Source organism: Aedes albopictus, chromosome 2 (genome assembly GCF_035046485.1).
Source record: "Aedes albopictus strain Foshan chromosome 2, AalbF5, whole genome shotgun sequence".
Classification (NCBI taxonomy): domain Eukaryota; kingdom Metazoa; phylum Arthropoda; class Insecta; order Diptera; family Culicidae; genus Aedes; species Aedes albopictus.
In genome coordinates this window covers 385912455-385924156 of record NC_085137.1, presented here as the reverse complement: position 1 = coordinate 385924156, position 11702 = coordinate 385912455, and the positions used below count along the sequence as shown (strand labels likewise).

The window sequence follows — 11702 nt, the reverse complement described above, 5'->3', positions numbered from 1 at the left end:
CATCACCCTGCAGATCTGGGAGGACATGGTGAACCTATTTTACTACGAATTTAACCAAATTAGAGAAGGCCTGTATAGCATCACCTTGCAGATCTAGGAGGACATGGTGAACCTATTTTACTACGAATTTAACCAAATTATTAGCGAAGACCTGTATAGCACAATCTTGCAGATCTGGGAGTACATGGTGAACCTATTTTACAACGAATTTTACTAAATGCTTAGAGAAGACCTGCATAGCATCCTTGCAGATCTGGGAGGACATGGTGAACCTATTTTACTACGAATTACACCAAATTATTAGAGAAGACCTTTATAGCTGTGCTCATTCTGCGAATGGAGTGACGTGAGAAAAGTCGGAGTCGTATATCGAGATGAGGAATCCACTCTCGAATGAAGTGACTCGCCGTGTAAATCAAATGGAGAGTCACCTCATTCGAGTCGAGATTTCTCACCTCGATATACGACTCCGACTTTTCTCACGTCACTCCATTCGCAGAATGAGCACAAGCATCACCTTGCAGATCTAGGAGGACATGCTGAACCTATTCTACTACGAATTTAATCAAATTATTAGAGAAGACCTGTATAGCATCACCCTGCAGATCTGGGAGGACATGGTGAACCTATTTTACTACGAATTTTACTAAATACTTGAAGAAGACCTGCATAGCATCACCTTGCAGATCTGGGAGGACATGGTGAACCTATTTTACTACGAATTACACCAAATTATTAGAGAAGGCCATTATAGCATCACCCTGCAGATCTGGGAGGACATGGTGAACCTATTGTACTACGAATTACACCAAATTATTAGCGAAGACCTGCATGGCATCACCTTGCAGATCTGGGAGGACATGGTGAACCTATTTTACTACGAATTACACCAAATTATTAGCGAAGACCTGCATGGCATCACCTTGCAGATCTGGGAGGACATGGTGAACCTATTTTACTACAAATTACAAGAAATTATTAGCGAAGACCTGCATGACATCACCTTGCAGATCTGGGAGGACATGGTGAACCTATTTTACTACAAATTACACCAAATTATTAGCGAAGACCTGCATGGCATCACCTTGCAGATCTGGGAGGACATGGTGAACCTATTTTACTACGAATTACACCAAATTATTAGAGAAGACCTTTATAGCATCACCTTGCAGATCTGGGAGGACATGGTGAACCTATATAACTACGAATTTTACTAAATGATTAGAGCACACCTGTATAGCATCACCTTGCAGATCTGGGAGGACATGGTGAACCTATTTTCTACAAATTACACCAAATTATTAGCGAAGACCTGCATGGCATCACCTTGCAGATCTGGGAGGACATGGTGAACCTATTGTACTACGAATTACACCAAATTATTAGAGAAGACCTGCATGGCATCACCTTGCAGATCTGGGAGGACATGGTGAACCTTTTTTACTACGAATTTCACCAAATTATTAAAGAAGACCTTTATAGCATCACCTTGCAGATCTGAGAGGACATGGTGAACCTATTTTCTACGAATTACACCAAATTATTAGCGAAGACCTGCATGGCATCACCTTGCAGATCTGGGAGGACCTAGGGGCAAGACACTGTGCAAACGAGAGTAACTCTGAGGAATTCTGAGTAACTCTTTTCACCCATTTTCACCAATGATCGACGAAATTTGTTCAAAAACACCCCTAAAACTGCAAGAAAAGCGAGATATCGGGCAATATTGTTTTGATTTTGCGATAAATCAGGCAACACTTAAGTATAAACGGGAGCAATCCGGAGAAATTCTGAGCAACTCTGTGAAGAAAAATGTACTCTCCAGCACAGTGTCTTGCCCCAAGGGGAGGACATGGTGAACCTTTTTTACTACGAATTTCACCAAATTATTAGAGAAGACCTTTATAGCATCACCTTGCAGATCTACTACGAATTTAACCAAATTATTAGAGAAGACCAAATTATGGGAAGACATGGTGAACCTATTTTACTACGAATTTTATTAAATACTTAAAGAAGACCTGCATAGCATCACCTTGCAGATCTGGGAGGACATGATGAACCTATTTTACTACGAATTACACCGAATTATTAGAGAAGACCATTATAGCATCACCCTGCAGATCCGGGAGGACATGGTGAACCTATTGTACTACGAATTTCACCAAATTATTAGCGAAGACCTGCATGGCATCACCTTGCAGATCTGGGAGGACATAGTGAACCTATTTTACTACGAATTATACCAAATTATTAGAGAAGACCTTTATAGCATCACCTTGCAGATCTGGGAGGACATGGTGAACCTATATAACTACGAATTCTACTACATCATTAAAGAAGACCTGCATAGCATCACCTTTCAGATTTGAACCTATTTTACAACGAATTTCATTGAATTATTAGAGAAAGCCTGCATATCATTATCTTGTAGTTCCGGGAGCACATGCTGAACCAGGTAACCAATTTTCGGATATGTAGTAGTTCCTAGCTAAAGAAAATCCCTCACCCCTCTCCTTGTGATTTTAATTGTTTTAGCTAAACTGATACACAAGAATACGAAAATTATAACAATATACGGTTGCTATAGGGGTTAGTCCAAAACGGTGACAAACATGTCGAATTTCATGATGATGTGGCTTGCCATGATAACCGAAATGGTGAAAGAGCCATTGACAGTAGTAAAGTACCTGTAAGAAATTTAAAATAAATTAACAGATTGTGTGATTTTTTTATAAAGTGTCGCTGCAATAAACAGTATCGAAAAAGCTTATAGTCAAACCTCCATGATTCCTACTAAAAATTGTGTGATAGTCCAATTTGGTGTGAAATGTGCTACATGCCAAATATATACTGCCCATGATCGCATATCAGTCCCATATTAGCTAAGTTTTCTATTCATATGGAACAGTTATGCTATCATTGGCAGTATATTGAAATTACAAAACATGTATTTAGGCCCGAAGTAGCCATTGTGTATGAATTTCGGTGTGACATACGCTGGAATAACCCATCTTGCCCCGTGACTCATTGTAAGTACCCGAGTTGCTTTATCGTTTATTGAGCATCCATGTACTACGTCCATCGTTTTTCGAGATTTCTAGACCCCCTCCCTCTGTCACGCTACCTAATGAATATACTGTCACACTTCTCTAAAACCACCCCTCCTGCCCTTCCCACAAATGTAGGGCATAATGTGTGAACGTTGCCCATGTATACGAGTATACTGTAAAAAAATATTCAAATCCGTTAAGTATTGATAAGATTTTATGTTTGTTAGCGCTGACTCGGGCCTACACGGGTTAATTGCTAGAACTCACATATTCTTGTCGTCCACCACATAGTTTCGCATATCTCAAATTAGGCTACAAAATACTACGTCATTTAAAGATGCTTCCTCCCTAATTAGTCATATCTACGTATTTACAAGTACGTAAAAAAAGTTAGCTAATAAGCGTTTTAGCAGAATAAAGATGATAACTATTGGAAAAGAAAGCTAACTTAATTACATAACTATGATTTCTTTATTTTATTATATTTTATTTTATTTTATTAATGCACAAGGGGGTCATGGGGCCAAGTCTCCAATGCAAGTCCAAGAACTCACATCGTAATACACCGTGGAATTTGAGAGTAGGCATTGCAACCTCTTTAGCCATGCGGCTTTTAAGTTTTGCGTGGCCTCAGGGATGAGGAAAGGTGGGAGATTGATTTTGCGTATTGAGCTGTGAAAGAATTTGTTGTTAATTAAATGGTCAACGTTATTTACCTTTGCGTATTTTTACACAAAATGAACAAGTTTGACATGTTTGATATGGTGCTTGATTTTCAATGAACCGTTTATGCTAGTTCTTCTTGTGATTCTTGCTCTTGTGTCTTCAATATTGCAAGCTTGGTTAATAATAATTTCAAAATATAGAAGGACAAATTGTGTACCAACTTCCTTTCTGCAAATAAAAATCAAAAAACTACAAAAAAAAGGACCGTGACGCTTCTTCGTTTGATCACGAAAAGTATCGGTTCTTGTTGGCACCGCGAGTGTGCATCTTTCTCTGTATACATTTAAGCCCCGAGACCTGACAGCAATCAAGCTGATCACAAGGTTGTGCCTTTGCCCAGGGCTAACTTAATTTACTATGATTTCTAAAGTTAAAAAAGACAAGCAAATCAAGCATAACTTTTCAATCCGACGTAACTCAAGAATGTAAACAAATCCGGGTTAACTGCTGCATGTATCATTCATAAAGCAAATTGAAGAATCCACATCACTGTTTGATGATTTATTGCTTAATTTGTTTAACTAAGCATTTTTTTTTCGAAACGACGTATCTAACTATTTTGATGTTTACAACTTTACTGATAGATACACCGTTTTGATATATGAGAAAACCAAACGACGTATCTAGCCAATATCAAAAGTAACAGATACACCAAACTGGCACCATACAAAAGCGACGTATCTGACATGACGTATCTCTACCCTGATAGAAAATATCATAAAAATACAATAAATTTTATTGTTACAACACCATTTTTTTCGAAAAATATTCACCATTAAACGTATTGTAATTTACACAGCACACTCACCATCACCCCTATTGTTCTATACCATTCGGCGAATGGTAAATGACACTTTTACAATAAAAAATGGTGGTCGTTATGTATCTTAACCATAAAATTTTGAGAAAATTTTCATACACTTTTTCGCGAAAAACAATAGAATGTATTGTGTTTTTATGAGACATTTTTAGGGCAATTTTCAAAAGAAAACAATATATATTAATGTTTTTTCATTGTTCTTACAATACAAATACAATTAATTGAATGGCGTCAAATGAATCGTTGTTACAATAAAAATACAATAATATTTGTTGTTGTTTGTAAGCAGTTTTCGCTTTTGAAAATCCTTAGAATTTATATTTTCCGCTAACATTTATATCCAGCATTTACGAGCACTAACGGCCGCCAGAATGATATGCACATTTTAGTATAAGAATCAAACACTCTGATGTCTGTCTGGTATGTATTGCTTGGCAGCTGTTGATAAGATCTATCTTCAAACTTTTCAAATAACTGCCAAATATCACAAGTCAGACCTCAGGTCGTATGATCCATACCATAAATCGTTCACAATTCATGTGGCCATTAGTATCTGTAAATGCTGGAAAAATGTTAGCGAGAAATATGAATTCTCTGGTTTTTCAAAGGCGAAATCTGTTTACATAACAACAAATATTATTGCATGTTTATTTTAGCATCGGTTCAATTGACCCCATTAAACTAATTGTATTTGTATTGTTATCAATGATAGTTTACTATTTACTAGATTCTGTAATTTATTGGAAAACATTAGAAAAATCATTGTTCATCTTTTTCTTGTCGTAACATCCTCACTTGGCTAAAACCTGATTTTCAGTTAGTTTTCTATAAATACTTCCACAGTTATTCATTGAGAGCTTCCTCTACCAACACGGCTTGACGTCTGTCAGTCGTTGAAGCTTAAGCGAAACATCTATTGTATTCAAATTTAAAACGAAAACTGTAGTGGCGAACTCGCCTCGGGCGAAAAGCCACTTTAATAAAGAAAAAAAACGAAAACTATAAAAAAATATGTCAAGTGATTTTGTATTTGATTATACAAACATAATCCAAGCAACAATAATATTTATTGTTATTTATTTGTTACGAATTGTTTTTAAGTGTAATTGACAAATAAACTCTTTTTTGATAAGAAGTCCATGAGCACTTTGCAGGCACTTTTGTAACTATTTAAAAACAACTTTAATTAATTTTTACTGATATTGCAGACTACATCCCAAATTGGACTATCACACTTTTTTTGGTACGCCTAAAAAGTGTGATAAAAGTGCACATTTGCCTCGGATCGTCTCGACGTCTTCGGTGCACTTATTCCTCCATTTACAAGGAATAAGTGCACCGAAGACCTCAACTCGATCCGACGTGTCCCTGCGCAGCAATCACACTTTGAAGGTGTGTGCACACTATTGTGTCAGTCCAATTTGGGGTGCAGTCAGCAATAGTAACTTTAAATTATTATAAAACTATTGATAAACAATGGAATCAATTAGTCACTAATAAAGCTAATGTTCACTTATTGTACGAACTATGTGGGTTTGATTTCTATTGTAAAAAGTAACAATATATCTACTATGTGTTTTATTGTGAACGATAAAACCAGTCATATGTTAATAATATTTACCATGTAATGAATGGTAATTTTTTATCCGGGTAACCAACCCGGTGTATGTGTATTTTTGTCAAAATTCATTGTGAAAATGATATGGAATGAGTAGGTTTTGGTTTTTACCTAGTGCGTGCTATATCCCTGGTGATGTTAAGCACGAAAAAAACTTATGAAAAGTCTTTTTATAAAAAACTATTTTAGTGAAATGGTCGTCAACATTGCCCATGAATTTACTCAGATCAGTGAAAAAGTTAGATACGTCGATTTGAAAAATTATGCTTGAAATGTTTTTTTAATTCTACTACTGGCTCAAGCTTATTTTTCGATATAAGAACCTATCTCGTGGCGACTTACAGAACTTTGTAGAACCGACTGCTCGTGCAAGTCGAGGTTCTTACTACATGTTAAAACTAAATTCTCTCATAATGGTAATTTTGACGAACACAATTTCACAAGAAACAGCTGCAGTGCGCATCAAATCAATTGATTTTTAAAATATGACGCATTAACATCTCCTCAAAACTGATATTCGAGCCCTAGATGAAACGCTAATCGGCTAGAGCAACGGCATTAGAAACACTTTTATACTTCTTTTAGTACCTACGAGTTTGTAACGTGGTCAAGCGCCATCCCACAGACGTATCGCTCGATGAAGGTGATAGCACCGACGAAGTGATAGAGCAGATAGGCAAAGGGGCCAGAGAATAAATACCGTCAATGTACCAGTAGCCGCTCGTGTTCCAACAGCCGCTCATCGTCATGAAACTGATGTTTATTGGCATAAATATGTTCAATCCTTTCCAATGTAATTCAACACGTATATTTTGAATATCCGTGATAAAAACAAACATTGTACTTTTGCAGGCAAACTTCATTTTTACGCTCGTGAGCGACTATTGAAATACGAGCGGCTACTGGTACACTGAGGGTACGTTGATAGAAATTCAAAAAATATAGCCTCATTGGCACACTGATACGCTTAACCTGTTTCGCAACGTTAATTATCTCCTGGTAAAACGAAATCGCTTAAGATCTCAAAACACAGGATCGAATATTTGTCCTAAAAGAAACCAATGACAAAACTCATTGTTTGACTCGATCGAATTTGTATTAGTGTCAAACAGGTGTTGCTTCTTGAGTTCTTTCCTTGTCAAATATTTGACCCTATGTAGTTATAACCTTACTAAAGCAGGGAAATTAGTCGCACCTTGTTGGTGTAGTTGATTACCACCGTTCTGATACGGCTATACCGAATGCATCCCACCATCCATCCTAATGCTATTGATGCTTGAGATGGTCCACGAATGTCATCTTTCTAGTCCCAAACGCAATTCCTTTTGTTGACCAATCCGAATGCAGAGCATAACACATCCGAATGCAGAGAATTTCCATCGTTCCTATCGTCCTGCAAGACATAAACATATGGAACATATTTAATTTTCAGAACAACATTCACAAGAGTCGATAGGTAAAGTTTCTATGATGAAATCTCTGGATTTCCTAAGAAACTTCTATACCAGCACATACCCGATAGATATTGCAGCACCAGCAGGAGCCAAGACGTATTGCCGTCATCAGGGTGGACGACGAAGATCCCGTTTCCCAGTAGATGCATCGTTTTCTGGAGCGCACCGTTCACTTCTTGTCACTCTATTCTAACCGACGTCGACGTGACTAAACAGTGTTTTTTATTGATAGATTTCAAGTCAAACCTTCACTGTTTCGCCAACTGGATGGACAACTTTGAAGACAGTTTTTTTTTTGTTTTTTCTACTTTTACTGTTTACTTTGCCGAAATCAAAACATAATAAACGTCTGACAGTTGTTCCCATAAGAAACTCACCACATCGCTGTGGCCAAGCCATAGAGGAGAAAGGGGTTTGACGGGAGTTGGGGTGAATTAAAATATAGGAGACGGTAGGGTTAAGTGCTACTTCGCAGGTTTTTCATTGTTTTTTAATAGTTAGAGCCTTCAAAACATATGGGTTCCTTGGAAAAGTTTGCTCAATAAATTGTCGGAAAGCCATTGAGCACATAAAATTTTTTGACGGGAATGGTCTATTGAATGTACATCGGGTGTCTTTCCATAAAACATCAGTATTCAAGCTATATTTTCACTTGCAGAAGGTTTCAAAATATTCTATCGGTGAAATTTTTTCCATACATTTTGTATGGGAGAGAAATTCGCCGAAAATGAGGATTTCAAGCAAATTTGTATGAAAAACGGTCAAAAAGATGGAAAAATCAAAATTTCCCCGATAGAATATTTTGAAACCTTGTGCAGATGAAAATATAGCTTGAATTCTGATGTTTCATGGAAAGAAACCCGATGTACATTCCATTTTTGAAATCTGCTGGTTCAGACATAGCGTGCCGCATCGTAGGAAACATTTTCCATTCCAAGGATGAAGTAAACTGGGAGTGAAAACCGTTGCTGTACCTTTTGGAAGCGATAGGCCGCGTGCACTTTTGAAATCCCTGAGTTTTCGGTAGTGTTACGTCCGGGGGAAATGCGATTGGTGGCCGAATAATTACTTAAAACGCGGACATAAACACGAGTAAAATATACATTTATTAACGAACACACTATTTACAATAAACGTAATAAGAGTCCAATCGAGCGATGGGCGCGCGAGAGCAACATCTTGCGGCGGCTGTTGCTGATGGTATCAGTAGGTCGGCTCTACACGAAAAGAAATTTAATTTTTTTTTATATTAGAAACAACTTTTATGATTCATAACATATAGACTTATGGTTCTCATAAGCTTGCTTAATTTCCCTTATTAATATGCTTCATTAGAGGTATAACGAAAACTTATACTTTTTATCTCTCCAGTCTAATGGCGAAAATATATTAGGTTTATTTTATACTTTTATTGTGTTTTGGTTTTAAAATATTTTCAACGGCGGAGGACCGTTCGAAGGACGCACTGCACTTCTTTTGTTTCTCGTGGAGTTGAAGAGGTAAACGCTTGGGTAAACACTACAGTTTCTATCCTGGTTTCTATAAAGTTTTGAGTTTAATTTCATTTTCCCGTGAATTATAGGAATGCGGCGGCTTGTAAAGAGGCTGGTGAGGAGGCGCAATGCTTTTTTCGACGATTGCAGATTTTTGTTGGTGGTTATACAACGGACAGTGTGCTTCACCTGCTCCCAAAACGGAAGTTTGAAGTGAATACTTGGCTCTTTGTATTTATAATAAAATAGTGACTTCTAATAATAATAATCACGCATTTTTCGTTCATTATTTGTAAATATAATGGTAGTATTCACGTTATTCAAAAATCGAGGAAAAAGAAGAAGAAACCGATCAAAATAAGTCCTTATATGTTCCATAACATGTACCTTATACTATTCATAATTTAAAGCTTATGACTGGTATAAGGGCCCATATAGCCGAGGCGGTAAACGCACGGGTATTCAGCATGACCATGCTGAGGGTGACGGGTTCGATTCCCGGTCAGTCCAGGATCTTTTCGTAATGGAAATTTCCTTGACTTCCTTGGGCATAGAGTATCTTCGTGCCTGCCACACGATATACACATGCAAAATGGTCATTGGCAGAGGAAGCTCTCAGTTAAAAACTGTGGAAGTGCTCATAGAACACTAAGCTGAGAAGCAGGCTTTGTCCTAGTGAGGACGTTACGCCAAGAAGAGGAGAGGACTGGTATAAGATATCCTCATACTTTTGAAATTTTGCTCCTTATACTTTTGATTTCTGCATAGGGTATATTAGAAATGCCAAATGGCAAAAATGTATAACATTTTCTTATACATATAATAAGGAAATTTCTTTTCGTGTAGAGGCACGTTCTCCTCCATTCGGGAAATTTGTGCTGCTGATGGCGTTCTGTTGTTGACTCGATCGACGACTCTGGCGGGGTGCAAAGATGAATATGCAAAACGGCATCATTATACTATCGGCAGATAGAAATGAGCCGACTGTTGAACAATTGGCGCCTTTTGCAGATAGGCATCTACCATACCTTCTGTGCACAACAGGTAGCAACAGAAAATTACTGAGTTTTCTCTGCTGTTCAAAAACCCAGTAAAATTTTACCGTGTTCGGTAATCAAATGAGGCCAAACATTTCAATAGGTCCTATCTGCATTTGAGAGGCTCTCATTGTTCACTTTCTCTTTCAATTATTGCAATGCAATGGTACACTTTTCAACTATTTTTGCAGTATAAATCAAAAGGCGATTGTTTTGACCATTGTTCAATACAAGGAGACAATCATAATACTTATACACAGCTGAGATATTAACGAAAGAGAGGGAAACCAAAGAGAGCCTCTCTTCTGCAGATAGGACCTTTAAGACATGTTTGGCCTGAAATCTGAGTGTGTACACACTCAGATTCGATTACCGAAGTCGGTAAAATTTTACTGGGTTTTTGAACAGCAGAGTTAAGTCAGTAATATTTTCTAAGTACCGAAAACTCAGTTAAGCAAAAAAATTGAGCTGTCAAAATAAAAGCTGACTTAGTCAGTAATAGTTGATGCAGATGTTACTGTCTTTTTCGGTATTTTTTTTGGTTTACTTCCCCATTACTGACTTTTTCAGTTCTGAAAAGATTTTGGTCCCTCCCCAGTTTCATGTTTCTTAAATCTTTCAATTTCAATATGTTTCCAGCACCCGATTCATTTGCTGCTGCCAGTCTTTCTTGAAAAGGTTACAAACGCCGTAAAGTACAACAGTTTATTACAATTCCGGCAGACTGAATTCGGTGAAAGGCAACGTAAATACAAGGCTGCTGGATTATCCTGTCGGTGCTCAATCCGTGCAGCAGCTGAAGTGGCTGAACCAAAAGTTGCATAATTAATTACTCCTGGTAGATGGTTCCAATTTTATGCCTTCTAATACTTACCAAAAAAAGTAGCAGGAGCGTATGAATCGCAATTAGAAACATTAAATCTGGAGCTCGATTTAAATAGGTCGTATGTGCTTTTGTCGATATAAAATTCGATCAGTTTATTTTAGTTATTGTATCAATATGGAAGATATTTTTGAGACTTTTAATGATGGAACGGAAAGCTTATTTTAAGAGGATTCTGCTGTATGTATCAACTTTGTTCAATCTCAACGGTTTTTGCTACAATAAGTGAATCCAACTGATCGAATTTTTTATCGACAAAAGCACATACGACCTATTCAAATCGAGCTCCAGAAATAGGAATCTTCTCTTATTTTGAAGACATTTCGATGCCGTCGTTGGAATCCAGGATCAGCGAGCTTCATCTTTGGAAATATTATTTTGACAGCTAGGTGCGTGCGCAGCTGAGTGTTTACATTTTATTTTGACGAAAACTCAGTGAAAGTAATCTTATGCCGAAAAGTCGGTACTTGGTTTTTACTGACTTTTGACTCTTTTCAGTAAATCTGAATTTTTGCTGAATTATCGGTACGCAATGTTACGATGTTCAGTAAAACGTCAAAAATTATTGCTGAAAATCAGTAATAGTGACTGAAAAAGCTGAAATCTCAGTACTTTTTG

General features: G+C 37.2%; 1 long non-coding RNA gene across 1 annotated transcript; it reads right to left on the bottom strand.

Moving 5' to 3' along the window:
• Positions 1 to 2378: 2378 nt before the first annotated feature.
• On the bottom strand, positions 2379 to 8262 carry LOC134287276 (uncharacterized). The gene is made up of 3 exons (XR_009997181.1): positions 7733 to 8262; positions 7413 to 7610; positions 2379 to 2690 (listed from the first exon to the last, which is right to left on the bottom strand). It is a non-coding gene; the product is annotated as an uncharacterized LOC134287276 (long non-coding RNA).
• Positions 8263 to 11702: the final 3440 nt, after the last annotated feature.